Source organism: Octopus sinensis, linkage group LG1 (genome assembly GCF_006345805.1).
Source record: "Octopus sinensis linkage group LG1, ASM634580v1, whole genome shotgun sequence".
In the NCBI taxonomy this organism is placed as follows: Eukaryota; Metazoa; Mollusca; class Cephalopoda; order Octopoda; family Octopodidae; genus Octopus; species Octopus sinensis.
The window spans coordinates 44,354,000-44,373,710 of record NC_042997.1 but is presented as its reverse complement, the minus strand read 5'-3'; the positions used below and the strand labels follow the sequence as shown (position 1 = coordinate 44,373,710).

Here is a 19,711-nt window from a genome sequence, read left to right as displayed (position 1 = left end):
ATTATTTAGATAGCTAAGTACACATCTAAATACATAGGTGAAAGGCAAATTCACTGCAGTATTTGTCCACTGTTAATATCTCTTATGGATGTCTTGTGTTTCAAAGCACAACCTATATCAGCAGCAACAAATGGGAATCCTAGCTGCATTTCTGTCTCTTTAGGTTGTTATCAACAGTGTGTACTCACTGCCAACCTCATACGTAGACAAAATTGCCACTAATATATTGGAAAAACAGTGAATGACATTCCCTAATGTTGTGAATAGCTGCTCAGATGAATAAAAATCTATTATATGCAATAGAAGCAGCATTAGATTAAAATAGCAATCTTGATATTATACTCAATCTATATCATTGAAAGACAAATTTACTGTAGCATTCTAGCATAGTGGTGGGCAGCCCTTGGGCAGGCCCTGTGCATGTGAATCTTCTCCAGGATTCTCTATATGACCTGAGAAGGCCGACACCCTCTCCTGTTGCTGTTAAGTAGATTACTGGAATTTTGATGATGATATGCAGGTGGCACATAAAAAGCACCCACTACACTCACGGAGTGGTTGGCATTAGGAAGGGCATCCAGCTGTAGAAACATTGCCAGATAAGACCGGAGCCTGGTGCAGCCTTCTGGTTTCCCAGATCCCCGGTCGAACCGTCCAACCCATGCTAGCATGGAGAACGGACGTTAAACGATGATGATGATGACTACTTTCACCAGGAAGATGGGATTTGAATTCACAATGTTGAGATCCAGAACATATGCTGTAAAGCATCTTTGTGATGTGCCAATAATTCTGTCACTCTTCCGCCCACAGAACAATGTGAAATGAAGTGCTTTGCTCAAGAACACAACATGCTACCCACTACGGGGATTAAACCCATGATCTGGCGATCATGAGGGTAACACCCTAACTTCTAGGCCATATGCCTTCCCTGCAGCATTCATCTGCAGAGGATATGGATGTGTGTATTTAAAAATCCCATAGATGTCAGAGGGAGATGACAATCACTCCAGGAGCAGCAGCTAGTGAAGAAGCTTGATGTATTTCTGCATCCTTGCGCATTGTCAATAGCTTAGATGAAATTTGTTGCTTGCTGATATAGAAGAAAGCAGTAGATAAACTGCTTCTGTTGCATATAACAGATTTGATTCTCCTGGGCAGCTATTAGCAACACCAATAAATATCCATTTACTGTTTTCTTATAATCATCATCATCATCATCATCATCATCATTGTTTAACGTCCGTTCTCCATGCTAGCATGGGTTGGACGGTTCGACCGGGGATCTGGGAAGCCAGAAGGCTGCACCAGGCTCCGGTCTTATCTGGCAGTGTTTCTACAGCTGGATGCCCTTCCTAACGCCAACCACTCCGTGAGTGTAGTGGGTGCTTTTTACGTGCCACCTGCACTGGTGCCAGACAAGGCTGGCATCGGCCATGGTCGGATTGGTGCATTTTACGTGCCACCTGCACTGGTGCCAGGCGAGGCTGGCATCGGCCATGGTCGGATTGGTGCATTTTACGTGCCACCTGCACTGGTGCCAGGCGAGGCTGGCATCGGCCATGGTCGGATTGGTGCATTTTACGTGCCACCTGCACGGAAGCCAGTCGAGGCGGCACTGGCTTCGGCCACAATTAGTGGTAACAAATTTCATCTAAGCATGTAGCTGGCTGTGTGTATGTACCATTGACAAAGCCCAAGATGGCAGAAATGCATATGCTATTTTCACTACTAGTTGCTAGGATTATTGTTTTCTCTCTCTGATATATATATACAGCAGGTTCATAAGAGATGTTATTTCCAGACAAATACCACAGTAAATTTGCTTTTCAAAGGTGTATTTACATAGAGGGCTATTTTAGTCAAATACTGCTTTTGTTACATATAATGGATTTTTTTTTATACAAGCTAATTTAGTCAATTATAACTTAAATACTTTGACCAATCCCAGCCACATTTCTGCTACTACTTTCTTACCCCTAAATCTAGTACTTCTTAAATAAGTATTTCACAAATTACTATTTGAGAAGCCTCTCTGGGGAAACCTCAAAGCTACAGTCAACCTTTATAGTAAATGTGTGTGTGTGTGTGTGTGTGTGTGTGTGTGTGTGTGTGTGTGTGTGTACTTGAAAATATATATATGTGAATAAGATAGTGAGAGTGTGAGAATATATAGAAAATTTAACATAAACAAGCAAATTGTAAAAACAAAGGAGGACATAATTAAAGAGTAGCAGGAGAAGGCATAAATGTAAAAAGAATAAATTAAAGAGAGAGAGAGAAAGAGAGAGAGAACAACGGACAAATAAAAAACAGTAAGGTATGTGTGACTCATATAGCTTATTCTTTTTCATTTCCACTTCCACAAACTGTCCTTCTCTCTCTCTCTGTTATATATGTCTCTACCGTCTCCCACTTACTCTTTAAATATCTCCTCCTCTATCTTTACTGTTCCCTTCTTGACATTAACTTCTCTCATACATTCTCGCCCCCCCCCCTCCACCAACTGCCAACTGGTTTTATTGATGGTTTCATTGTGTCTTTCACGTAAGGCTGAGCAATTGACCCCCTTAGGGCATGCAACATTTACCAAGACATATGATTTTTGTTATACTCTCAGTAATACCCACCCTGGGGTTCATTCTGTAATCATTCATGCAATGATGCAACATAAATAACACAAGAAACACATGTGAAATGAAGGCAATTGAGATTGTATGACATTCATGCCTTTATCCTTATCAGCAGACCAAAATCAAATAACCAAACATTTACCTCTTGTTTACTCTACAGAGGCTGTCACATTCTGTAAATAATCTCCCCTCCTGTCTCACTGTTATGGTCTTCTTTTACCACAATGATTATTAACTTTGCATCAAGGTTACAAATTTGTAAGGAGTGAACATAGCTGATATTGATTTGGCAACTCCATAAATGACTGGCTGGTATTTTATTGACTCAAAGGCGGCGAGCTGGCAGAAATGTTAGCACGCTGGCCGAAATGCTTAGTGGTATTTCGTCTGCCATTACGTTTTGAGTTCAAATTCCGCCCAGGTCGACTTTACCTTTCATCCTTTCGGGGTCGATAAATTAAGTACCAGTTACGCACTGGGGTCGATGTAATCGACTTAATACCTATGTCTGTCCTTGTTTGTCCCTTCTATGTTTAGCCCCTTGTGGGTAATAAAGAAATAGGTATTTCGTCTGCCGTTACGTTCTGAGTTCAAATTCCGCCGAGGTCATCTTTGCCTTTCATCCTTTCGGGGTCGATAAATTAAGTACCAGTTAATCGACTTAATCCGTTTGTCTGTCCTTGTTTGTCCCCTCTGTATTTAGCCCCTTGTGGGTAGTAAAGAAAAAGGTATTTTATTAACCCAGACGAATGAAAGGTGGTATTTGAAATTACTATAGGATTAATCTTAGCTTTTCATCTGACTCTAGAGGGATAAAGATAAGTCTTCCCCATTTGGTTTCAGGTTTAGACTCACTGTGTGATTCCTTGGGCAAATTTCTTCTCCTATAACCCCTGGAATGACCAAAATCATGCAAGCCAAATGAGAAAGCCAGTTACACATCGTCAACATCATTTTAACATTTACTGTTCCTTGCTTACATGCGTTGAACAGAATTTTGTTGAATTGTGTTTTTATGGGGAGACTGCCCCTCCTGCCACCAACCCTCACCTGTCTCCAGTAAGTTAATTTTTTTGCCATGGCCTGACATCTTTTCATGGAAGATTGGAAGAGAACAACGGAGCTTGCTTGAGGGTGAAACTCGTTTACTTCTATCACACAAGTCGAGGCAAGGAGAGAGTAACAAACATGTGCGTGCACACACACACACACACACACACACCACGCACACACACACACACACACACACACACACACACCACACCATGCACACATACACACACACACACACCATGCACACATACACCACGCATACACACACACACACACACACACCATGCACACATACACCACGCACACACACACACACACACACACACATAATGGCATCAAATACAGACACACTGGTGGTATAGAGGACTATTCATTCCCCCAGATAATGAATACTATTCTCTATAATCTTTACCATTAAAAGAAATGGTCATCTTCTTTCAGTAAATGCAAAGAAACAATCATTTTTCTTTTTTCAAAGATTGTAGCTGTAATCAAACAGTGAAATGCATACCATGTGGAAAATTACTCTCCATACACCATAGGGATGAAAGAATCCAGAGTCAGCCGTTGCAGACCGTGAAACTATTGAGAAACATTCTAGCAGACTTTTGAACTGAACCAGGACCTACATCAGTTCTACAGAAAGGCTAAGGAGGTTCCCTCGATAGGCTACATGAAGAGACCAAAAGAACATTGGAATAAGAAATACTCAACATTCTCAAATTTCTTTACCTGAGATCCTTCAGGTGAATAGGTGCATACACCTGGCCATGTTAATCAACAGCTCAATCAAAACACCAAAACAATTACATATTTACAAACATCTTCATCATCATCATCATCATCATCATCATCATCATCATTTAGCGTCCGCTTTCCATGCTAGCATGGGTTGGACGGTTTAACTGGGGTCTGTGAAGCCAGAAGGCTGCATCAGGCCCAGTCAGATCTGGCAGTGTTTCTACAGCTGGATGCCCTTCCTAACGCCAACCACTCCGTTAGTGTAGTGGGTGCTTTTTACGTGCCACCGGCACGGAGGCCAGTCGGACGGCGCTGGCTACGGCCACGTTTGGATGGTTCTCTTACGTGCCACCGGCACTGGTATCAGATTATGATTTTGATTTTCACTTGCCTCAACAAGTCTTCACAAGTGGAGTTTTGTGTCCCAAGAAGGAAAGGAATGCATCTTAGCTCAAAAAATCTTATCTCTTTGTTAGCGACCAGCTTGTACTCTGTTAAGAACTTAAATAAAACTCAAACAAAAAACATACATATACTTATACAAGCAAAACGCCCCCCCCCCCGTCCAATGGACGGTGCTGAGTTGTCAAACATTTAAACCAAATTTTCTCAAAACAACTTGTCTGACCGTCCCTTAGGCGTCCTCTTTGAGAAACACTGATTTAAGCTAAATCTGAGACACCAGCAAAAGAAGAAATAAAACCGATTTTTACTCTTTTACTCTTTTACCCTTTTACTTGTTTCAGTCATTTGACTGTGGCCATGCTGGAGCACCACCTTTAGTCGAGTAAATCGACCCCGGGACTTATTCTTTGTAAGCCCAGTACTTATTCTATCGGTCTCTTTTGCCAAACCGCTAAGTGACAGGGACATAAACACACCAGCATCGGTTGTCAAGCAATGCTAGGGGGACAAACACAGACACACATACATATATATATATATACATGTATACGACAGGCTTCTTTCAGTTTCCGTCTACCAAATCCACTCACAAGGCATTGGTTGGCCCAGGGCTATACTAGAAGACACTTGCCCAAGATTCTACGCAGTGGGACTGAACCCGGAACCATGTGGTTGGTTAGCAAGCTACTTACCACACAGCCACTCCTGTGCCTATTTTGTTCACTTTATCGATCGCATTCTCACCTGGAATCAATCTTTGTAATTTTTTCAAGATTTATACATGCCCTGATACCGTCGGTATCTACATATCAAATTTGAGCGCAATCAGATGGAGGATGCCCGAGATCCTAGAAGACACACACACACACAGACAGAATGGATTTTATATAGTTAGTTAGTTAGTTAATTTTTTGGCTCAAAAAGCAAAAAAGCAAGGCCATGTAGGGGGACATGGAGTTATATACAGGGTGGTGTTCATGTAAAGAGTTCAGGCCACTTGATATGTAAGATTAAGATATTTAGCAAGCAGTGGCTTCCTCCTCTATTTTAACTATAATATTGAAAATTTAGTTCTCTTATCGTTTATTTATCTGTCCGTATGTCTTGTTGTTAAATAAGAATGTGCTTTCTTCAAGTATTAATTGGGTGGCTTTGGTGATAAAGTCTGTTTTGAAACGTTTATCTATGAGTTCCCTGTATTTTTCTACCCAATGATAAAAAGAAATCCAGACAATTTTTTGAAAAATAACTTTTACCCCCCTTGAAGTGACCAGCTGGGTTTGCCATTTCTAAAAGCCAAGAATCATTTACTATTGAAAGACTGACCAGCTGCAAAGATGTCAGCACATTTTTTCTTCTTTCTCTCCTCCTTCTTCCTTTCCTTCTCTTTTCCATTGACGCTCCTTTCAGATATAAAAGCACACACATACACACACACACACACTCTCTCTCTCACTTTCTCCCCATTCTTCACCCTCTTGTACTATCTTATATCTCTCTCAACCCCTACACACTCAATAATACTATAAAAAGAGACAAAATTCCTGAAAAAGTTCAATCTGATGACTCCACTAGAGTGGATGCAAGCACTAATATATATGATTTATAAAAAATGTAATATACAAATAAATATCTGTAAATATAAAACCATCCAGATTTCTGAGTACCTCATTTCTTCTAATATATAATACCAGTACATCATCTCCAAGCCTTCTAACATATATATACTCTTTTCTTTTTTACTCTTTTACTTGTTTCAGTCATTTGACTACGGCCATGCTGGAGCACCGCGGGACTTATTCTTTGTAAGCCAAGTACTTATTCTATCGGTCACTTTTGCTGAACCGCTAAGTGACGGGGACGTAAACACACCAGCATCGGTTGTCAAGCAATGCTAGGGGGACAAACACAGACACACAAACATATACACACACACTTATATATATATACATATATACGACAGGCTTCTTTCAGTTTCCATCTACCAAATCCACTCACAAGGCATTGGTCGGCCCGGGGCTATAGCAGAAGACACTTGCCCAAGATGCCATGCAGTGGGACTGAACCCGGAACCATGTGGTTGGTTAGCAAGCTACTTACCACACAGCCACTCCTTATATATATATATATATATATATATATATATATATATATATATATATATATATATATATTATATATATGCTTATATATATATATATACTTATATATATATATATATATATATATTATATATATATATATATAATATATAAAACTTCAAATTTCCGCACTAAGGCACGGTTTTTATGCTCCATGGTCGTAACTTCAACCGTGCTTTTTCTGTTGTGATTTTTGCTACCCAGGTATCGGTTACCATTTGAATTATCCGTAATAGATAATTCATATATATAATTATTGAAGTAGATAAATGAATTATCTTATTACGGATAATTCAAATGGTAACCGATACCTGGGTAGCAAAAATCACAACAGAAAAAGCACGGTTGAAGTTACGACCATGGGGCATAAAAACCGTGCCTTATATATATATATATATATATATATATATATATATATAATATATATATTATAATAAATTAGAGACAAAACCACTATTATGCAAATCAAACAAAGAAAGACTTAAGCCAATACATAAAAATTTATATATTAAAATTTAACAAATTTTATTCATTTGTTAAATTTTAATTATATAAATTTTTTATGTATTGGCTTAAGTCTTTCTTTGTTTGATTTGCATAATAGTGGTTTTGTCTCTAATTTAATATAATATAATATTTTATTATAAAATTGGATTCAATCTTAATCTGACTTTTCCTTGTAAATTTGGATTTATTCCTAATATTTATTATTATTATTATTATATATATATATATATATATATATTATATATATATATATTTATATCTAATGAAGGATAAAATTTTTTTTTTGAAAAAAATATTCCTTTCCCAAAAAAATTTTATCAATGGCCAGCATATCAAAAAATATCTTAAAGGTTAAATCTATAAACAATTCATAATTAAGGGCAAAAGAAAAAATTTCTAATGCCAGATATGCTGAAAAATTGGACATATTGTCCATTAACCATATAATTTTTTCACAATATGCACGCTACTCGAAAAAAGGTCGACAGAAGTTTCTAAAACATTCCATTATTACCATATCGGAGCGATTTCAGGGTTAGCTTATAACAGCCCTCTCTTCGTCAGTGATACATGTGGCAAAAGAAATAAATGAGATACTTACTCATACCCATGGAAGAAGCAAACACTAAGTCTTCCATGGGTATGAGTAAGTATCTCATTTATTTCTTTTGCCACATGTATCACTGATGAAGGGAGGGTTGTTATGAGCTAACCCTGAAATCGCTCCGATATGGTAATAATGGAATGTTTTAGAAATTTCTGTCGACCTTTTTTCGAGTAGCGTGCATATTGGGAAAAAATTATATGGTTAATGGACAATATGTCCAATTTTTCAGCATATCTGGCATTAGAAATTTTTTCTTTTGCCCTTAATTATGAATTGTATATATATATATATATGTGTGTGTGTGTGTGTGTGTGTGTGTGTGTGTATAATTAAGGTTCAGTTGAATTAAGTACTTAATTTGAAGCACCAAGTCAGTCTGGTATGGTCTGCACAGCTCTAAGTTAGGTGATCAAAAAGCAAATAAGCAAGAAGGATGTCCAGGTATCAGTGCATTACGGCCGTTTCAAGCAGCTCCATTTAATCGACCAATGAAAACATTGCATCAATTTGACATAAACCGCTCTCTTTGGACACAGAGGAGAACAGTTTATTTCAAATTGTTACAATGTTTTTATTGATCAATTAAATGGAGCCACTTGAAATGGCTGTAATGTACTGATAACTGGACATCCATGTTGCTTATTTACTTTGTGTGTGTGTGTGTGTATATATATATATATATATATATGTGTGTGTGTATATATATATATATATATATATATATATATATATATATATATATATTCTTTGTAAGCCCAGTACTTATTCTATCGGTCTCTTTTGCCGAACCGCTAAGTGACGGGGACGTACACACTCCAGCATCGGTTGTCAAGCAATGCTAGGGGGACAACACAGACACACAAACACACATACATATACATATATACGACAGGCTTCTTTTCAGTTTCCGTCTACCAAATCCACTCACAAGGCATTGGTCGGGCCGGGGCTATAGCAGAAGACACTTCAGTGGGACTGAACCCAGGACCATGTGGTTGGTTAGCAAGCTACTTACCACACAGCCACTCCTGCGCCTACATATATATATATATATATATACACACACACACACACAAATATATACATGCATGTACATACATACACATTATATGTATATATATATACATATAAGTATGTATATATGTATACTTTAGTCCTATGTGTTTATACTCACATTTTAGTGATGATGTATCTAAAATTAAATTTTAAAACAAAATATCTCTCCAGAGAACAGTATATCAATTGATATTATATAAACAAAGTCGTTTATATTACAAAAAATAAAAAAAATGATTTTCTTACATCTATAATTTAAAAACATCAAAATATTGATATAGATAAACAATGAACGTATTGTATACACAATATGAATGCTTTGAAATGCTTGACCATCATCATAGTTGAGTATGTGTGTATGTATGCGTATGATGTATGTATGTATGTATGCGTATGATGTATGTATGTATGTATGTGTGTGTGTGTGCGTATGCATGTATGTATGTGTGTGTATGTGTGTGTGTGCGTGCGTATGCATGTATGTATGTGTGTGTATGTGTGTGTGTATGTATGTGTGTGTATGTGTGTGTGTGTATGTTTGCGTGTGTATGTGTGTATGTTTGCGTGTGTATGTGTGTGTGTATGTTTGCGTGTGTATGTGTGTGTGTATGTTTGTGTGTGTATATGTAGATGTATGTATGCATGCATGTATTCTCATTTATATATATTTCTTTATTGCCCACAAAGGGCTAAACATAGAGAGGACAAACAAGGACAGACAAAGGGATTAAGACGATTACATCGACCCCAGTGCGAAACTGGTACTTTTATTTATCGACCCCGAAAGGATGAAAGGCAAAGTCGACCTCGGCAGAATTTGAACTCAGAACGTAACGACAGACGAAATACCGCTAAGCATATCGCCTAGCGTGCTAACGTTTCTGCCAGCTCGCCGCCTTATTCTCATTTATATAGCTGCATGTCTAGACACATGCACGTGTACTCAAATACTAAACTTCTAGAAAGCTTTACAAATTATTACAGTTTCATTGATGGCATGAATTTGATGTCTTAAAAGAGCTTTTTATCTTTCTGTTTTTGAGAAACCTAATTCCTCGAGATTGGTGCTTAGACAGTTTGTTACATATACCAGTACCCCAATAATTAGAGGTATAAACCTGAACTTGTAATCTGGGTAGGTTAACTCTAAGTTTCCCAGTAGTTCAATGCTGGCGTTTTCTTTTCCACTGATATTAAGCTTTATGTTGACATCTGCTCAGCAACTGATTTCCACTGCTGTACATAGTTTCTCTTCTCTGTCTCAAATCACGATGTCTGGTCAAATATGTTTAGATTTTACTGAGGTTTTCATTCCACCAGTATTCCTTCATATTATGAGTGACTATGGCCTCTAACATACTCTTTGGCCTCAGAATTATCTTTATATACATTTTTATATTCCAAGAATGTATCGATAGGATGATAAACAACAAAGCTAACAACAGCTTTTTAAAGCTCCTTCTCATCATTGAATTAATGAAATTAGAATCAATGGCAATTCACCTTGTAACCAAACTACACAACCATTGAGGAAATATGTAATCAGTAAATTATCAATTTTGAAGTGCTTGAAACAGAAAATTAGAATCAATTCTCCTTACGCCATCAATGAAGGCAGATCTCATTATACATTGTCTTGGCTACAACATCACGTCTCATCAGCAGATAATAACGTGATGACATTTTTGCACAACTGCTTATGATTGGGTGATATCTTCAGTGTTAACTCCACAAGGTCTGCATCGGTTATCTCATTTTGGTGTTTTTCTTACATCTCTGTTCCATTTTGTGTGTCAGGTATTTAGTTGTTAGTTCTTCTTCCTGGATTGCAAACGCATACCCCTCAAAGTGAGAGTTAGTAATTCAGTTGGTGGTCTCTGGTAGACTGCTTTGTTGATCAATGTCAAAGTCATCTTGGAGCTTTCTGCTAACATATCCATGCATGGTCTTCGGCTGATTTACACTTATCCTTTCATCGAATGATTCATTGCAGTAGAGTCATGCAACTTCTTTAGGCATGTATTCAACGTTATCAGACAAGGAACATTGCTCAAAGAGCTTCTTTCTACATCTCGCAATGTTGTCTGCTCTGTGTACGCAAACTTTGTCAAAGGATGCACTTCAACACTTGGTGGCAAAGGGATGTTGCTGAAGGAATATGATATGACATTCAAATGCAGTCTGGATTGATGTTAAGCCTCTACATCATCATCATCATCATCATCGTTTAACGTCCCTTTTCCATGCTAGCATGGGTTGGACAGTTCGACCGGGGTTTGGGAAGCCAGGGGCTGATCTGGCAGAGTTTTTACAGCTGGATGCCCTTCCTAACGCCAACCACTCCGCGAGTGTAGTGGGTGCTTTTTACGTGCCACCTGCACAGGTGCCAGGGTGGTCTGGCATTGGCCACGATCGGTTGGAGCTTTTAACGTGCCACTGGCATGGAAGCTAGCCAAGGCGGCGCTGGCAACAACCACGTTCGGATGGTGTTTTTTATGTGCCACTGGCACTGGAGCCAGTCGAGGCAGCGCTGGCATCAGCCACGTTCGGATGGTACCTCCTTAGTTTTTGCTGTAGATGAAGGTGGTCTATATATGTATGTATCTATCTGTGTGTGTATGTGTATGTGTATGTGTATGTGTGTGTGTATGTGTGTGCATGTGTGCATGTGTGCATGTTTGCATGCATGCATGTATGTATGTATATATGTATGTATACATTTGCTTGTTTATAAAAGGTAGGTGCATTCAATGAAGAGAATATCCCAAGAATGAAAGTACTCGATAATGAAAGTGTTTCAAATTAAATTTGGCTAATGTCTAATATCACCCAATTTTTTGAAGGGTCGAAGATACTTTATTGCAAAATTTCAAATACTTTATGCCAACTGAGAAACTAAATTTTGCCAGTTCTCTACTGAGTTCTGAATAAAGGTTATGCAATAAAAGTTATCCTTCTGAATAAAAGTTATGCAGCTGTGAAGAAGCATTTGGGTTTACTTACAAATAATTTGAGAAACTTCTGGATCAGCTTTTCATCAAAAATCTGAAATGTTATGAATATCTTTATATATAAAAGTGAAGTTGTGTGCTGTCTGTCTCCTACGATTTAGATTCCTAACTACTCCCACATTTTGCAGTGCAGTTACCAAACCGGGTATCTTATAGTCGTGATTCATATCGAGCCTTCTGGGTATTAGCGCGCGTCTACAATGAGTCTACGATTTAAAAAAAAATTACCATCATTTTTTCCATTTTAATGCATTTTTTCGCTATTAAAAGAAGGGAAGTAACTCTCTAAAAATGTCTACGATGAGTCAACGATTTAAAAAAAAATTTACCATCATCTTTTTCCATTTTTAATGCATTTTTTTGCTATTTTTTGGCTATAATTCTCTAAAAATGCTTATATAGTTATTTCCCTTACAAACCCGAGCAACGCCGGGCGATACTGCTAGTTAAATATATGTATTAAGGCACCGACATTAGTTTGTATGTGGCAAGAGATCCTTGTAATGCAAGGGTTTCTGCTGAAAGAAGCAATTGCCATTGTAGCTTTTCTAAACTCTTTAATGATTTCAATACAGAAGGGTAAAGAAATATACCAACTCCAGCTATTGTCACATTAATAGAGTTTTTCCATGGAGAAGAAGGTACAAAAAATCCAGCCACTACCAACACGATGTTTGAGGTCTAGTTTATAATGTAGTTGGTATCCTTGAATTTATAAGACATCAATGATGATAGCAACTATTTCTGCTGCTAATTCAAGAAGTTGCTTTTGTGTGTTTCGAATGCAAACACGAAAAGTTGAAGATTTTATTTACGTTTAAATAATCTATATTTATTTCAGATTCTTCGCTCTGTAGCTGATCTTTTGAATACTGTGACAGAAGCTGAAATTACAGAAGAGTATGTTCCATGATTGACCATATGTTCAGTAATGGACGATGAACTGCAAGGTAGTGTTTAGGTCACACTGAATTTTCGAGTGGCTGAATGAAATCAATGATTGTCAGTTCTACAGATATTAGACGTAGTTCACTTTCAGAACTACGAGACCTTGGACAATGTCATCAGTACAATTCCCTCTTCTGTGAATTTCACTGTTAGTGCTAAACTGTTTCCTTTGTCAAAACTGCATATCAGCCATACTGATGGCAATTCTCATTTAGTCTAGTTCTTCAGTTCAGACCTGCCTAACTTGGTTAGACCTGCCTAGAGTAGAACCCACTGGTATAGCTCTTTGGATTGTTGGGATATGAAAGCTCCAGTACTCTGGTCAAAATGAGAATCTTTGGTAGTAGGAACTTTTATTCAGTTAATGTGGGTTGAAAATGATGCTGTAGATTTCTATCAGGCTCTGTTCCCACTCATTTGTTAAATACCAAAGTAGAACATCTTGATCTTAAGAAGAGATATGAATGCACAAATTAGTTGTAATGAAAATCACAAATATACATTTTACAGCCCTTACAGAAAAGGTCAATATATGTAGGAGTTTGTTTTAAAATAACTTAGCAGAAAAAGATGAGTAAATTATGGACCTGCATTTACCAAAATGACAAAATCTCAACTTAATTACATATTCCTCCTCCTCTTCCTCCTCATCCTCATCATTTAACATCTGTTTTCCCTGCTGGCAGGGGTTGGATGGTTTGACCAGAGCTGGCAAGCTGGAGAGCTGGACCAAATTCCAGTCTGATTTGGCTTGGATGTCCATGGCTGGATGTCCTCTCTAATGCCAACCACTTCACAGAGTGTGCTGGATGCTTTTTATGAGGCACTGGTACAGGTGCTTATTATGTGGTACTGGCACAAGTGCCTTTTATTTAGTGCAGCATGGGCACTTTTCATGAGCACTTTTTATGTGACTCAGCATGGATGTTTTTTACATGGTGTTGGCGTGGGTGTTTTTCATGTGGAACCCACATAGGTGCTTTTTACGTGACACTGGCACATGTAACCTTTACATGGTTCTAGCATGGATGCTTTTTACGTGGCACTGGCATTCACAAACCAAAAATGGATCGATAGGATGATAAACAGCAAAGCTAACAAAACCTTTTCAAAGCTCATTCTGATCATTGAATTAATGAATTTAGAATCAATGGCAATTCACCTTGGAACTGAAATACACAAGCATTGAGGAAATGTGTAATCAGTAAATTCCGTGCTGGTGGCACATTAAAAGCACCAACCAATCGTGGCCGATGCCAGACTCCCCTGGCACCTGTGCTGGTGGCACATATAAAGCACCCACTACACTCGCGGAGTGGTTGGCGTTAGGAAGGGCATCCAGCTGTAGAAACACTGCCAGATCAGACTGGAGCCTGGTGCAGCCCCTGGCTTCCCAGATCCCCGGTCGAACCGTCCAACCCATCCTAGCATGGAAAACGGACGTTAAACGATGATGATGATGATGATGATGATGATGATGATGATGATGATGAAGTGCTTGAAACAGAAAAATAGAATCAACTCTCCTTATGTTATCAACGAAGATTTTGTCATGCACATCATGAGGCAGCTACAAGCTGCATTCCAACCCCAGTCAAACAGCTCCTTTGTGCTTGTGTTAGTCCCCCAATTTAGAAATCTGAAACAGTCATCGACAAACATAAAAACATTAAGAAATCATTCCAGGAGTAATATATGAAGTTTTTAAAATGAAACAACAGCAAATTTGAAAAAACATGCATGCAAAATAACTCTTTACTCTTTTTGCTCTTTTACTTGTTTCAGTCATTTGACTGTGGCCATGCTGGAGCACCGCCTTTACTCGAGCAAATCGACCCCAGGGACTCATTCTTTGTAAGCCTAGTACTTATTCTATCGGTCTCTTTTGCCGAACTGCTAAGTTACGGGGACGTAAACACACCACCATTGGGTGTTGGGGGAACAAACACAGACACACATAAACACACACATACACATACATACATATATATATATATATACATATGTACGATGGGCTTCTTTCAGTTTCCATCAACCAAATCCACTCACAAGGCTTTGGTCAGCCCGAGGCTATAGTAGAAGACACTTGCCCAAGGTGTCACGCAGTGGGAATGAACCTGGAACCACGTGGTTGGTAAGCAAGCTACTCATGAGGAGAGGGACTAGAACATTTTTATCGGTACTTTTCTATTATCGCCACTCCTGCGCAATAAAAAAAAACAACTCACTGACACATATGAAGTTTAGCAATGAAACTAAATTCAAAGATTGATCTCATTACACACTGATAATCAACAATCCTCTTTAGTGTGACACTGTTTATGACATCAGTGAACATGGAAAGATAAACAAGGCAAAAATGAAAACACTTAAGCAAACAATAGAAAGACTATTTTTAGAATATTCTTGGGAACTCCCAACCATTACCAACAGACCTATAGAATCTTTTATAAACTACAAACAGAATATTGAGGTGTGTAACTTCACAGCCAAGGGATTAAAGAGGCTGACAAAAAATCAAAAAGGGTAAACTCTGGGTTGAACCACTGTACCTGTCCCTTGAGGTTTAAGACTTCTACTACTGTGCAATTCAGGTTATATTCAAATCTCAATCAATAAATGGACTAAATGCAATATCCTCCTTATTCCTAAAAAAAAGTGACAGGGGTTTAAAACAGAATTATCAGTTATTATATTAACAGCTATTGCACCTGAAATTTAAAGCATAATTATGTGCAAACGTATCAAGTTAGAGCTAGAAAAAGAATAGCCTGGGCAAAGTTCAGAGAGCTCCTACCTCTGCTGGTGACAAAAGGCCTCTCACTCAGAGTAAAATTATATGACTGTATGACGCATGTGTGCAAACCGCAATGCTACATAGCAGTGAAACATGGGCTGTGACTGCTGAAGACATGCGTAAGTTTGCAAAGAAATGAAGCTAGCATGATCCACTGGATGTGTAATGTCAGTTTGCATACACAACAGAGTGTAAGCACCTTAAAAGATAAGTTGGACATAAGAAGCATCAGATGTGGTATGCAAGGGTGACGACTGCCCTGGTATGGTCACGGGTTGCGTATAGTTCAGGACATCATCAACATCATCATCATCATCATCTTCTTCATCATCATCATCATCATCATCGTTTAACATCCGTTTTCCATGCTAGCATGGGTTGGATGGTCCGACCGGGGTCTGGGAAGCCAGGTGGCTGCACCAGGCTCCAGTCTGATCTGGAAGTGTTTCTATGGCTAGATGCCCTTCCTAACACCAACGACTCCATGAGTGTAGTGGATGCTTTTTACATGCCACCGGCACAGGTGCCAGGGGAGGCTGGCAGCGGCCACGATCGGTTGGTACTTTTTACGTGCCACCAGCATGGACAGCTGTGTGAAAATGTGTCACGCCCTAGCAGTAGAGGGAACCTGTGGAAGACGAAGACCCAGGAAAACTTGGAATGAGGTGTTGATGCCTGACCATCAAATGTTGGGCTTCATGGAGGCGATGACAAGTGACCAAGACCTTTGGAGATACGCCTGAGAAGAGCCAGCAAGCCAAGTGAGACCTTAACCGTGGCCTATGCCAGTGCAGCATAACTGGCCCATTTAAGAGTACCCTTCAATCATTGGGCAATAAACTATGCTTGCGAAGACCTGTTGAGTAAAGTGAAGTCATTGTCATGGCCGAAGACAGTACTGCCTGATTGGCACCTGTGCCCGTGGAATGTAAAAAGCACCATTCAAACGTGGTCATTGTTAGTGCCACCTGACTGGGTCCTGTGCCTGTGGCATGTTAAAAGCATCATTCAAGCATGGCCAGTGCCATTACTGCCTGACTGGCCTTCGTGCTGGTGGCACATAAATAGCACCCACCACACTTTTGGAGTAGTTGGCATTAGTATAGGCATCCAGCTGTAGAAACTTTGCCAGATCAGATTGGAGCCTGGTTCAGCCTTCTGGCTTGCCAGCCCTCAGTCAAACCGTCCAACCCATGCCAGCATGGAAAGCAGACGTTAAACGACGACGACGATGATGATGATGATGATCTATTGCGAACTATGGCCTTGTTTTAGTGCTTTTATATACAGCCTGAATAGCTGTCCATTGCTTTTCATAAATAAAGCATAATGTTTTACTCTTACTCTCTTTTGACTGCGGCCATGCTGCAGCACCACCTTTAGTTGATCAAATCGACCCCGGGACTTATTCTTTGTAAGCCCAGTACTTATTCTATCGGTCTCTTTTGCTGAACCGCTAAGTGACGGGACGTAAACACACCGGCATCGGTTGTCAAGCAATGCTAGAGGGACAAACACAGACAAACATATACACACACACATCTATATATATATATACATATATACGACAGGCTTCTTTCAGTTTCCGTCTACCAAATTCACTCACAAGATGCCACGCAGTGGGACTGAACCCACAACCATGTGGTTGGTTAGCAAGCTACTTACCACACAGCCACTCCTGCGCCTTTATTAATTTCTTTTTTATTTTTATATAAATCCACAAATGCAAACTAATGGTATGCTTCTCTTTTAAATGTCTCAACAAGAATTTTCTATTTTTAAGCTCAATTCAAATTCAAAATTAACTTCTAGCTATGCTAAAAACACTCTCCCAATCACATTTAATACAGTTTTCACTTAATTTTCAATTTTGGAATTGTTTTCCTCAAATCATTCATCATGGAAATTAATAATAATAATAATGTTGAGCCAATTGTTAAGAAAAGTGCCTTTCAACATGATCTTTATAGCTAAATGAGAAATTATTATCACAAGGCACTGTAAAACTGTCACCACATCAGTCGTTATTATTTCTGTTATTTCACTGTTTTTTCCTTCTCCCTCTGGCTACATGTCATTAATCACCTAACAATTCCTCTTGACTAATTTCTATAGATTATTTTGATTTCATTTATTGCTTTCATTTTTTTTATTGAAAAAAAAAAGGAAATACTAATACGTTCATACTTCTTCCATTTTAACAAAAATGTGTTCAAATCATTACGTCCAACACCCACCCAAATGGAATATTGCATTTCCTGAAAAACTATTTAGTAATTACATATTTTTCCCAATTCTCCTTTTATCTCTCATTATCTGCTCAGCTGTGCTATTTCATTATTATCTTTTCCACTCAGTTTAATCTTTGCTTGAGGTACAAACTTCATCTCTGATTCACACTACCTTGCCTGTTAAGAGTTTCACCCAGCAGTTGTTGTCTATGCATATTGCATGTCGATATTATTGCATCTTACCTCACCTAAACACACTGCCCACTCAAGTCAGCCCAGGAATCTCAAAGGAGTCACTCACACTGCTAGAAATAACAGTTTTTTTTGTTTTTTTTTGTTAAATCCCCACAAGTTAAAGTCTAAGATTACATTTGGATGACATAAATCCGTTCTACTATAGGCACAAAGCCTGACATTTTTGGAGAGGGGACCAGTCGATTACATTGACCCCAGAGTGTAACTGGTACTTAATTCATCAACTCCAAAAGGATGAAAGACAAAGTCAACCCTGGCGGTATTTGAACTGAGAACAAGATGATAGATGAAATACTGCTAAGCATTTCCCCCAACATTTGGATATACCTGGAAAAAAAGACAGGATGGTCATTGCTTGAAATTTTTTTGATCAGGGCTGACTTGGACTAAACATTAAGAATAATACATAAGCCAGCCAGGCAATCTCTATGTAGTCACTCAGACTGCTAGAAATAAGAGCTATTTTTTCTATGTTAAATCCCTACAAGCTGAAATCTAAGATTACATTTGGATAACATAGATACCTGGAAAATGGACAGGATGTTCATGGCTGGAATGCTTTTGATCATAGGTCTTCTTAATCAGGGCTGACTTGGACTAAACATTAAGAATAATGCACATTAGATGGTGTCTTCAACACACCATTTTTACCTATCAGATTTTTTCTAATGCATTTTTACATTCAAAAAGTCTTATTCAACCTACTCCTTTTCAGTTTTTAAAGATTTTCCCTAATTAACCCAACCCTTTTGATGCCAGCTCACCTGAGATTTTCCTGGGTTCTAAGATAAAAATTCCTGTTTAACCTTTAGCATTCAAACCGGCCATATCCGGCCAACATATTTAACCTGTTTTATATTGAAAATGACCAGCTCTCACCTCTCACCTCAACCCTACCATGTCATTCTAAAACTAAAAAATAGCATCACTGAAATCTCTAAATTACAAGATAATGTATGCTTAATTCAAACCATTTTAAATAAACAAACATCACATTTGATAGAATAATCTGAACACTAAAGGGTTAAAGTGATCTAAGTTAAAACTTTCTAACAAAATTTTAATTAAAGTAAATAATAATAATAATAATAATAATAATTGTGTACAGTGCTCAGGTGCACTACAACTCATCTAAAGTGTAGATATAATCAGGTGTAGTTTCGGCGGATTTCGGAAAGCATGAGGGCCTTAAAGGATGCAGTGTCATGGCAGTCAACAACTGATGCAGGCAGTTTATTCCATGCTTCAGCAACTCTGAGCGTGAAAAAATGTTTCCGAAAGTCATGGGAGCTGTGTTGTTTTCTGACTTTGTAGGCATGTCCACGT

General features: G+C 38.4%; 1 long non-coding RNA gene across 1 annotated transcript; it reads right to left on the bottom strand.

Annotated features, from left to right (window-relative positions):
• Window positions 1-1,109: 1,109 nt before the first annotated feature.
• On the bottom strand, window positions 1,110-19,401 carry LOC118766230. Its single transcript, XR_005002135.1, has 3 exons — window positions 19,192-19,401; window positions 1,970-1,979; window positions 1,110-1,120 (listed from the first exon to the last, which is right to left on the bottom strand). It is a non-coding gene; the product is annotated as an uncharacterized LOC118766230 (long non-coding RNA).
• Window positions 19,402-19,711: the final 310 nt, after the last annotated feature.